The sequence below is a fragment of the Phyllobates terribilis genome, unplaced genomic scaffold, assembly GCF_046119375.1.
Source record: "Phyllobates terribilis strain yellow unplaced genomic scaffold, ASM4611937v1 Scaffold_47__1_contigs__length_9908305, whole genome shotgun sequence".
NCBI lineage: Eukaryota > Metazoa > Chordata > Amphibia > Anura > Dendrobatidae > Phyllobates > Phyllobates terribilis.
Genome location: NW_027362807.1, coordinates 4,014,545 through 4,026,608, shown reverse-complemented (window position 1 = coordinate 4,026,608; position 12,064 = coordinate 4,014,545). Strand labels below are relative to the sequence as shown.

Sequence of the window (12,064 nt, the reverse complement as noted above, 5' to 3'; positions counted from 1 at the left end):
TTAGAGAAATGCCCCAAACCCTAAATTTTCATTTCGAAAAATGTCATTTGTGGTGCTAAGGTACCGAACCTATAGATCCATTTACTTTCTTATTTAGCTAGAAACTTCCCTAAGTCCCCTCTCTAAATCCCAGGGTCACAGCATCAATTCCTTTATATTTCAATAGATGTGGTAATTTCTTAAAGGGTTTTTTCTATTTATTTAACTCACTTATATATCGCCATTAATTTCACAGCGCTTTACAGATATTATCAGTAGTGTTGAGCGAATTTGTTCGGCATTTCAAATTCGTGTTTGGGATTCCGGCTTGTTCGCGCTAGAAAATTAGTTCTGCCCACGAACAACCCTGATTTGCCACGCTGTCACGCAGATCTGTGTGACAGCATGGCAAATCAGGGATGTTTCTGGGCGGAGCCGATTTTTTGACGCGAACAAGCCGGAACCCCGAACATGAACCCGAATTTCAAATGCCAAACAAATTCACTCAACACTAATTATCAGCACTGTCCCCATTGGGGCTCACAATCTACATTCCCTATCAGTATGTCTTTGGAGTGTGGGAGGAACCCGGAGGAAACCCACGCAAACACGGAGAGAACATACAAACCCCTTGCAGATGTTGTCCTTGGTGGGATTTGAACCCAGGACCCCAGCGCTGCAAGGCGTTTTGCTTCGATTCACGGGGTAGGTAATAAAATCTGTTTTAGTATGGGATCTGTAAAGAGAATATTCCAATGCTTTTTATTATTTCTTTGAAATCGTACCTCTGATTATGAAAATTTGAGACCAATTGTACCTGATCATCTGTAGCAGGTTGTTTATGCAATGCTTTGTACTTATATAGTAGAAGATCCCTGGTTGTGTTTTTGGCTCTTTGATAGCCTTTCCGAATGCTTCTGCGGCTGTATCCTTCCTTTTTTGTAGATAAAGCATCTTCACTCTCGGCTCTTACAAACAAAATGGTGGGAAAACAAAACCCTTTTTTTTTAATCAGTTATTTTTTATTACAGTTTTTTCTAAAAAATGAAATTACAATAAAATGTCTTCAATCCCTTTTTCTCCGTCTCCCAATCCATAATGCTGGGGTAAGATAATCTCTAGAGAGACCCCTGTACAGACTCCACACTCACGTCTCCGTAAACACACAGCTCCGCTCCGTACATGTGTGGCTCCGCTCCGTACAACTCGTACACGCGCAGCTCCGGAGGCCTCGTACACGCGCAGCTCTGCCCCGTACACCTCGTACACACACTGCTCCGCTCCGTACACGTCTTACACACGATGCTCCGCTCCGTACACCTCGTACACACGCGTCTCTGCTCCGTACACCTCGTACACGTGCGGCTCTGCTCCGTACACCTCGTACACGCGCGGCTCTGCTCCGTACACCTCGTACACGCGCAGCTCTGCTCCGTACACCTCGTACACACAAGGCTCCGCTCCGTACACCTCTTACACACGATGCTCCGCTCCGTACACCTCGTACACACGCGGCTCTGCTCCGTACACCTCGTACACGTGCAGCTCTGCTCCGTACACCTTGTACACGCGCGGCTCTGCTCCGTACGCCTCGCACACGTGCAGCTCTGCTCCGTACGCCTCGTACACGCGCGGCTCCGCACGCCTCGCACACGCGTGGCTCCGCTCCGTACGCCTCGCACACGCGCGGCTCCGCTCCGTCCGCCTCGCACACGAGCGGCTCCGCACGCCTCGCACACGCGCGGCTACACTCCGTACGCCTCGTACACGCGCGGCTCTGCTCCGTACGCCTCGCACACGCGCGGCTCCGCTCCGTACGCCTCGCACACGCGCGGCTCCGCTCCGTACGCCTCGCACACGCGCGGCTCCGCTCCGTACGCCTCGCACACGCGCGGCTCCGCTCCGTACGCCTCGCACACACGGCTCCGCTCCGTACGCCTCGTACACGCGCGGCTCCGCTCCATACGCCTCGTACACAAGCGGCTCCGCTCCGTACACCTCGTACACACGCGGCTCCGCTCCGTACACCTCGTACACACGCGGCTCCGCTCCGTACACCTCGTACACACACGGCTCTGCTCCCTACACCTCGTACACACGCGGCTCTGCTCCGTACACCTCGTACACACGCGGCTCCGCTCCGTACACACGCGGCTCTGCTCCGTACACCTCGTACACACACGGCTCTGCTCCGTACACCTCGTACACACGGCTCTGCTCCGTACACCTCGTACACACACGGCTCTGCTCCGTACACCTCGTACACACACGGCTCCGCTCCGTACACCTCGTACACACACGGCTCCGCTCCGTACACCTCGTACACACACGGCTCTGCTCCGTACACCTCGTACACACGCGGCTCTGCTCCGTACACCTCGTACACACGCGGCTCTGCTCCGTACACCTCGTACACACGCGGCTCCGCTCCGTACACCTCGTACACACACGGCTCTGCTCCGTACACCTCGTACACACACGGCTCTGCTCCGTTCACCTCGTACACACACAGCTCTGCTCCGTACACCTCGTACACACGCGGCTCTGCTCCGTACACCTCGTACATGCGCGGCTCTGCTACATCCACACTGTAAACCCCTCCTGACCCCACACATAAACTTCAGCTCATCCAGCACCATGACAACCAGCACAGCAGAGTCCTGCATCCACTGAGGCCCCTGATCATGTGACCCCTGACTCCTCCCCTCCTTTGACCTCATCACAGCTCCTGTGCGCACAGAGCAGCCATATATGTGGTGGCGGCTCTGCAGGTGGAGGTATGTGGAGACCCAGGGGCGGAACTACCGCCCGTGCAGCCGGTTCATTGAACGGGGGCCCCGAGGGAGAGGGGGCCCCTCCAGCCTCCAGCAGGGCCGCCATCAGGGCATGACTGCCCTGACTCCAGTATGGGGCCCAGCCGGTAGGGGCCCCCTTGGAGCCCCGCTGGGGCCCCCCCTCTTGTGAGTCTCTCTCCTCATGGGGCCCCCGGCCCCATGCTAAGCGCCGGGTCCGGGACATCTCAGCGCTGCGTTGCTCTGCTGCGGCAGCACCTTCATGATTCCCCTGATTTCCGGTCATGTGACGGCGCCGTCACATGGCCGGAAATCAGGAGAACCTGGTGTCAGCGATTTGGACGAGCGCCAGGATTCTGCAGGGATCGCATGGGGGTAAGTATAACAAGTTTTATTTTTTTCAAAATACAATTTACTAGGAGTGGGGGGAATGGGAGATGCAGGTGGGGGGAGGGGAGAGAGGTGCACATGGGGTGGGGGGATGAGAGAGGTGCACATGTGGCGGGAGGGGGGTGAGAGGTGCACATGTGGGGGGGGATAAGAGATGCACATGGGGGGGAGATAAGAGATGCACATGGGGGAGGGGGATAAGAGATGCACATGGGGGGGATGAGAGAGGTGCACATGTGGGGGAGGGGGATGAGAGATGTGCACATGGGGGGGATGAGAGATGTGCACATGTGGGGGGATGAGAGAGGGGCACATGTGGGGGAGGGGGATGAGAGATGTGCACATGTGGGGGGGGGTGGTGAGAGCTGCACATGGGGGGGTGGTGAGAGCTGCACATGGGGGGGATGAGAGAGGGGCACATGTGTGGGAGGGGGATGAGAGAGGTGCACATGTGGGGGAGGGGGATGAGAGATGTGCACATGTGGGGGGGTGAGAGAGCTGCACATGGGGGGGTGGTGAGAGCTGCACATGGGGGGGATGAGAGAGGGGCACATGTGTGGGAGGGGGATGAGAGAGGGGCACATGTGGGGGAGGGGGATGAGAGATGTGCACATGGGGGGGTGGTGAGAGCTGCTCATGGGGGGGTGAGAGCTGCACATGGGAGAATTGGGAGAAAATGAGCTGCACATGGGGGAATTAGGAGTAGGGGGATAATGAGCTGCACATAATGAATGTGGGGTGGGGGAGAGTAAATGATAAATGACGATGGGGTGGGGAGAGCACGGACATGATATAATGAATTGGGGCAGGGGGTGCATGTAAATAATGAATGCGGGGAGCAGGAAGTATAGAGTAGAGGTTCTAATTAAATTATATATTAAGTGCCTATTTACAGTTAATGGGGGCACCGTGGTGGATTACAATTTATATTTGGAATGGTAGGTTGCATAATAACTAACCATATATTGATGGTGGATGCACGTCTGTATTCAGCTGCGTAATGTAGAAGTTGGGGAATGTGCTCTAGATAACTGTGTTATTTTATGCAGAGACGAGTCCTGGCTGGAAGACGTGATGGCGGTCTGTGCTGGATGAAGGAGAAAAGCGTAGCTGAAGGACTTCACCTAGAGACGTCACCAGTGAGTCAGTGCATTACATGTACACTTACACTATATACTATGTACCGGGCTCCTGTGTATAATGTCACTGGTGATCACTGTATTACCTGTACACTGACACTATATACAGAGCTCCTGTGTATAATGTCACTGGTGATCACTGTATTACCTGTACACTGACAATATATACAGAGCTCCTGTGTATAATGTCACTGGTGATCCCTGTATTACCTGTACACTATATACAGAGCTCCTGTGTATAATGTCACTGGTGATCACTGTATTACCTGTACACTGACACTATATACAGAGCTCCTGTGTATAATGTCAGTGGTGATCACTAGATTACCTGGACACTTACATTATACATACCATGCATAGAGCTCCCGTGTATAATGACACTTATGGTAATATTAGTAATGTGGTGGTAATATTAGTAATGTGGTGGTAATATGTGGTCTGGTCATGGTGTGGCAGTTTTTCTCCCTTCTGTGTGGTATTATTCGGTCACTATGTTGTGGTAATATGTGGTCTGGTGATGGCGTGGCGGTATTCCCTGTATGTGGTATTATTGGTCATTTTAAAAAAAAATGTATATGACACATTCCCTTAAAGAAAACTAAATAAAAATATATCTAAAAAGAGTATTGGATATTTTAAGAAAATTTTAATAGGTTAGAGTAGGGCCCGGCCAGAAGAGTCTACCTTATCGTGGTGGCGGCTTTAAAAATCTTTTGGCCAAAACAAAAGCTGCTGGCTATGTATGTGGCACCGTCACATGGCCGAACGTCAGGAGAGCCTGGTGGCAGCAACGTGGACGAGCGCCAGGATTCTGCAGGGATCGCATGGGGGTAAGTATAACAAGTTTTATTTTTCTTAAATGCAATTAATTAACTAGGAGTGGGGGGGTGAGAGATGCACATGGGGGGGTGAGAGATGCACATGGGGGGGTGAGAGATGCACGGGGGGGGAATGAGAGATGCACGGGGGGGGAATGAGAGATGCACGGGGGGGGAATGAGAGATGCACGGGGGGGGAATGAGAGATGCACGGGGGGGGAATGAGAGATGCATCGGGGGGTGAGCTGCACATGGGGGGGGTTATGTTTACATAACTTTGTTGCCTTATGAAGCGCAGGGGGGGGGCCCCCAAAAATTTCTTGCACAGGGGCCCACTACAGTCTGTGTCCGCCCCTGTGGAGACCCCATTACTGGGCGCAGGGGGCATTAACCCCTTCAGCACCGAGACTCTTTTGGGGTCTTATGTTGCCCATTTATAAGAATCATAAGGTTTTTGTTCTGTTTCCTGTAATAGATACATACGACCCAAGTTGAGCCAGGGGCGGAACTACCGCCCGTGCAGCCGGTTCATTGAACGGGGGCCCCGAGGGAGAGGGGGCCCCTCCAGCCTCCAGCAGGGCCGCCATCAGGGCATGACTGCCCTGACTCCAGTATGGGGCCCAGCCGGTAGGGGCCCCCTTGGAGCCCCGCTGGGGCCCCCCCTCTTGTGAGTCTCTCTCCTCATGGGGCCCCCGGCCCCATGCTAAGCGCCGGGTCCGGGACATCTCAGCGCTGCGTTGCTCTGCTGCGGCAGCACCTTCATGATTCCCCTGATTTCCGGTCATGTGGCGGCGCCGTCACATGGCCGGAAATCAGGAGAACCTGGTGTCAGCGATTTGGACGAGCGCCAGGATTCTGCAGGGATCGCATGGGGGTAAGTATAACAAGTTTTATTTTTCTTAAATACAATTAATTAACTAGGAGTGGGGGGGTGAGAGATGCACATGGGGGGGTGAGAGATGCACGGGGGGGGGATGAGAGATGCACGGGGGGGGAATGAGAGATGCACGGGGGGGGAATGAGAGATGCACGGGGGGGAATGAGAGATGCACGGGGGGGGAATGAGAGATGCACGGGGGGGGAATGAGAGATGCACGGGGGGGGAATGAGAGATGCACGGGGGGGGAATGAGAGATGCACGGGGGGGGAATGAGAGATGCACGGGGGGGGAATGAGAGATGCACGGGGGGGGAATGAGAGATGCATCGGGGGGTGAGCTGCACATGGGGGGGGTTATGTTTACATAACTTTGTTGCCTTATGAAGCGCAGGGGGGGGGCCCCCAAAAATTTCTTGCACAGGGGCCCACTACAGTCTGTGTCCGCCCCTGGACCCAAATATGGAGACAGGAAGGGAGGAAACGTATTGTTCTCATAGTACAGGACCCCTTTACTGCCCCCACAGTGTAATGCCCCCATTATGCCCCTTATGCAGGATGTATGATGCCCCCACACAGTGTAATGCCCCCATTATGTCCCTTATGCAGGATGTATGATGCCCACACACAGTGTAATGCCCCCATTATGCCCCTTATGCAGGGTGTATGATGCCCCCACACAGTTTAATGCCCCCATTATGCTCCTTATGCAGGATGTATGATGCCCCCACACAGTGTAATGCCCCCATTATGCCCCTTATACAGGATGTATGATGCCCCCACACAGTGTAATGCCCTCATTATGCCCTTTATGCAGGATGTATGATGACCCCACACAGTGTAATGCCCCCATTATGCCCCTTATGCAGGATGTATGATGCCCCCCCACAGTGTAATGCCCCTTATGCTGTATGTATGATGCCCCCACACAGTGTAATGCCCCCATTATGCCCCTTATGCAGGATGTATGATGCCCCCACACAGTATAATGCCCCCATTATGCCCCTTATGCAGTATGTATGATGCCCCCACACAGTATAATGTTCCCACAGTACCGCCTGAGGTTTTACAGTTGTAATAATTAGAGATGAGCTCGAACTGTTCGCCAATCTCAAATTCGAGCTGTTTTGGGCGGTGTGTTCGAGGTTATGTTCGATAACTGTTCATGCACCAAAATCGTAACTGGATTTTTTCACAGTAATGCTGTTAATCAATGTTAATAGACAGTTTCAGTGTAGAGTGGGCGGGGGGAGGGGCAGGGGATGGATCTCTGCAGAAATAATGCCGATCTCCATTTTTTTTTTTCTTTCCCACATTTACAGTGGGGAGATGCAATCTGTCAGCCTATCACCAGCGCACACACGCAGCGAAGTGCTTTTTTTTCACACAAGCAAGGGCATGTGTCATTGGCTGTGTATGTCACATGTCCTTGCCCTATAAGACCCAGCCATTTTCGCCGTCGCCACCATTTTCTCACTGCTGCTGCTGAGTGTTAGACAGCAACGCTGCTGCTGTGGGTGCTATACAGTATAACTGTGTGAATTGGGAGTGAATTTGCTGTTAAATAGAGAGAGGTTTAGGGAGTAGGGACTAGTTGTAATTGCAGCCCTTTTCAGGGCTAGGTTACAGCAGTTCCTAGCACTTTTTTTCCAGGCATGTCTGTTTCAGTGCTGTGCAAGTGTTTTTCACAGCATTTGGCTAAATGTAGCTAAGCCAATCCTTTTGGGCCTATAGCAGTGTCTGGTAGTCAGTGGAGTAGCCCATCTGAACCAAGCTACACCACTGTGTATCAAATAACAATTTTTTACTTTATCTAGCCCAGTAAATCCTTTTGGACCTGTAGCAGTGTCTGTTAGTCATTGGAGTAGCCCATCTGAACCAAGCTACACCACCTGTGTATCAAATAACAATTTTTTACTGCATCTAGCCCAGCCAATCCTTTTGGGCTAGTACCACAGTTTGGCCACTCAGCTCTGCTCGGTTTCCATCCATTGTTTTTTGTGCAAACAACTACAGAGTTGCCAATTAGTTAACCACCAAAATGAGTGGCTAAAGGCCTGCTGCTGGTGGAAAGGGGAATAGGCGTGTTGGAAAGGGAAAAAAAGTTTGTGTCCGGAGGGTAGGTGTTAAAGCAATAGTAACATCTGCAGAAGAAAGACCATCTTCCAGCCAAACTAAGAAGTCTACTTCTTTTCGTGGACAATGTAATACGATCCCTTTCTTACGGACACGCCCATCGCTACAAATTCCAGATAAGGCACAAAAACAGCAGGTGCTTCAACGGATATCAAGTGCTCCTTCAAGTGGGCTCTCCTCCACCTCAAATTCAGCATCACAAATACTCCAGTCCTCAGAGATGTCACCCCAATCGCACTTGCTTCCTCACAGCTCCCAAGTCTCCAGCTGCCCATCTGAGTATGGGGTAACACAGATGGTTGAGTCTGCAAAGCTGTTTACTCATACTTTAGCCTGGGAATCAGAGGTCTGCTCCAGAGCTTCTGTGAATCCAGACGAGGAAATGATCTGTACTGATGCCCAGGATGTTTGAGTCGGATCCAGGCCCAGATGAAGAAGGTTCTGAGCATAATGTAGACCCTCGTTCCCAAACTGTAACGCCTGTTGGTGGAGACAATGAGGAAGACGATGATGAGACTCAGATACCTGATTGGAGCGACAACTTGACTTTTCGGTCAGGGCAGGAAGAGGTTGGCTCTGAGGACGACGGGTGTGAGAACTCACAGGGTGATGATGACGAGGTTGGAGATCCCACTTACTGTCAACCCACAGTCAGCCAGTCGATGAGGTCAGCAGAGGAGGTGGAGGAGGATGCTATTGACGACGAGGTTAGGTTGCGCCTTCCTGGACAGAGACGGAGTACTGGAAGCACGTCAACAACTGCATCCTCAACCACAACTCTGCCTCTGACCACAAGTCGTGGTGGAGCTTCAAGTCGCATGGGCTCTAAGCCTTGCATAGCCTGGGCATTTTTTCAGATCGATAAGGATGACCCAACTCATGTTATCTGTAACATTTGTCACCAAAAGCTAAGTAGAGGCCAAAAAATCCATAGTTTGAGTACTTCATGCATGAACCGTCACATGGATATGAAGCATAAGTTGCAGTGAGAAGCTCATTGTGCTACAATGCGGCCTTGCGGGCCGGGCCAACCACCGTCTGCCCCATCTTGTGCATCCGCGGCCTCTTCATCCTCTGTGACTGGGGGGACAGCAGTCACACCTGTTTTGGGACGCAGACCTGCCACCTCTTTACCCGCAACAGCCAGCGTGATTGGCAGGTCATCATTTTCTTTGGAGGTGGAAACACCAGCTGGTGTTCAGCGCTGTCCGACATCGATAGCACCACCTTTGGATCAAGGCAACCTAACATGTCTGCCTGCATCTTCCTCACAGACCGGCAGTTGCCGGGGACACCCTACTCAACCCCATCTATGCACAACAGACAGCCCTCGGTCCCTCAGATGTGGACAAGTGAAAAACCATTTCCTCCCAGCCATGACAAAGCTAAGAGGTTGAATTTCACCATCTGCAAGCTATTGGCTACAGAAATGCTGCCTTTCCGCCTGGTGGACACAGAGGATTTTCGAGACCTTATGTTCATTGCAGTGCCCCAGTACCAGATGCCCGATCACTAGTACGTCTCAAAGAAAGGTGTGCCTGCGCTACACCAGCATGTCGCACACAACATCACCGCTTCTTTGAGAAACTCTGTGTGTGACAGGGTGAATTTCACCACAGACACTTGGACGAGTAGGCATGGACAGGGGCCTTACATGTCGTTGACTGGGCACTGGTTAACTATGGTGACAGCAGGACAAGGGGTTGCTGTCCAAGTCTTGCCGTCCCCACGAGTTGTGCTTCAATCCTCTTTATCTAGAAGTTCCTCCACTGCTTCTGCCTCCTCAACCTCCTCTCGGTCCTCCACCTGCACCCAAAGCCTGTCTGGTAATGCAACCCACGTTCTAACTGTGCAGAAGGAATCCTGCACACCTCCTTACTATGCTGGCAGCAGGGCTCAACGGCATCAGGCGGTGTTTACTTTGAAATGTCTGGGAAATGTTAGTCACACTGCTGAGGAGTTGTGGTCAGCTCTGGAGACCGAGTTTCATGAATGGTTGTCTCCACTGGACCTGCAGCCAGAGAAGGCCGTGTGCGACAATGCTGCAAACCTGGGTGCGGCCCTTCGCCGGGGCAATGTCACACACGTGCCTTGTATGGCTCACGTGTTGAACCTGGTTGTCCAGCAATTTTTAGCCCACTATCCCGGACTAGATGGCCTTCTGCAGAGGGCACGGTCGCTGTGTGCTCACTTCCGCCGTTCGCATCCCGCATCTCAACGACTTGCATCTCTGCAGAAGTCGTTGGGCCTGCCAGTTCACCGGCTGAAATGCGATGTGCCGACACGGTGGAATTCAACTCTGCACATGTTGCAGCGACTGTGGCAGCACCGACGAGCCCTGGTGCAATACGTTCTGACGTATAGCCTGGGCCAACGAGATCCAGACATGGGGCAAATCACGCTGCAGGAGTGGTCTCAGATCAGGGACCTATGCACCCTTCTGCACAGTTTTGAAATGGCGACGAAGATGTTTAGTGCTGACGATGCCATTATCAGCATGACTATTCCGGTGATTTACATGCTAGAGCACACGTTAAACAGAATTCAGAGTCAGGTGGTCGGACAAGAGGAGGTGGAGGAAGTAGAGGAGGAGTCGTATGCGGAAGGGATAACATCTGCAAGGTCCAGACGGTCGGCAACACCAAGGTGGCAGGCATGGGAGGGTGGGGGAGAGGGATTAACGAGGGAGCATGGTAGCAGCCAAACTGTTGAGGAAGGTGCAGGAGCTGAGGAAGAAGTGGAGGACACACTGGCGATGGGCATGGAAGACTCATCAGATGAGGGAGACCTTGATCACATTTCTGTTGTGCGAGGTTGGGGGGGAGAGGGCAGAAGAGGGAAGCATGATTCTTACCTCGCCACCAACACAACAAGGACTTGGTCCTCCTGGATGTGCAAGACACATGAGTGCCTTCTTGCTGCACTACCTGCAACATGGCCCTCGGATTGTCAGAATTCAAAGTAATCCCGACTACTGGGTTGCCACACTCTTAGATCCCCGATACAAAAGTAAATTTGCCGAAATAATTCCTGCCATAGAAAGGGATTCACGCATGCAGGAGTATCAGCATAGGCTGTTACAGAATCTTACATCTGCTTTTCCACAAAACACCAGTGGTGCACGTAGTGAATCTTACAGTTCTAACTTGCCAACCGTGGGACTGTCGAGTCTTCATCACTCAAACCGTAACAGTAACACAGTATCTGCTGGTAACAGCAATTTTGCGGAATCATTTCACCACTTTTTTAGCCTATCCTTTGCAAGGCCACAGGAGACACGAAGTCTGACACATAGTCAACGCCTAGAGAGGATGGTACAGGAGTATCTCCAAGTGAACATCGAAGCCATGACTGTGTCACTGGACCCTTGCTCATTTTGGGCTTCCAATCTGGAAAAATGGCCTGAGCTCGCCACTCACGCCTTGGAGATCTTGTTGTGCCCCGCAGCCAGCGTTCTCTCTGAACGTGTGTTCAGCGCTGCTGGTGGTGTGCTGACAGATAAGTGCACGCAGCTGTCCACTGACAATGTAGACAGACTCACGTTCATAAAGATGAACAAATCATGGATCTGCAAGGACTTTTCAACCCCTGTGTCATCCTGGGGAGACTAAAAGCTTGAAGATTTGGGAAAATCACCTCACCAACCATTTTAAGCTACTCTGGGGCAATTGATGCCGCTTAAGTGGTATCTGTGCCACAATTTTTGTAAAAAATGGAGACTCTTTTTGGAGTCCCCTTGCTGTGTTTTACGTGACGTTGGCATCGTCCATTCCAGGTGGGTCTGATCGCTTCCCCCCCCCCCCCCCTTTTTAACCGTAAGAAACTACATACACTATGGCTTGGGGTAACACAGATGGTTGAGTCTGAAGAGCTGTTTACTCATACTATAGCCTGGGAATCAGAGGTCTGCTCCAAAGCTTCAGTGTCTGCTAGT

General features: G+C 52.0%; 1 protein-coding gene across 1 annotated transcript in view; it reads left to right on the top strand.

Annotated features, from left to right (window-relative positions):
* Positions 1 to 4,204: 4,204 nt before the first annotated feature.
* LOC141191592 (uncharacterized) overlaps positions 4,205 to 12,064 on the top strand; it is a 37,241-nt gene continuing 29,381 nt past the window's right edge. The window contains exon 1 of the mRNA XM_073661522.1: positions 4,205 to 4,300. The gene's annotated coding sequence lies outside the window, so the exon portion shown is untranslated. The remainder of the gene's footprint in view (positions 4,301 to 12,064) is intronic.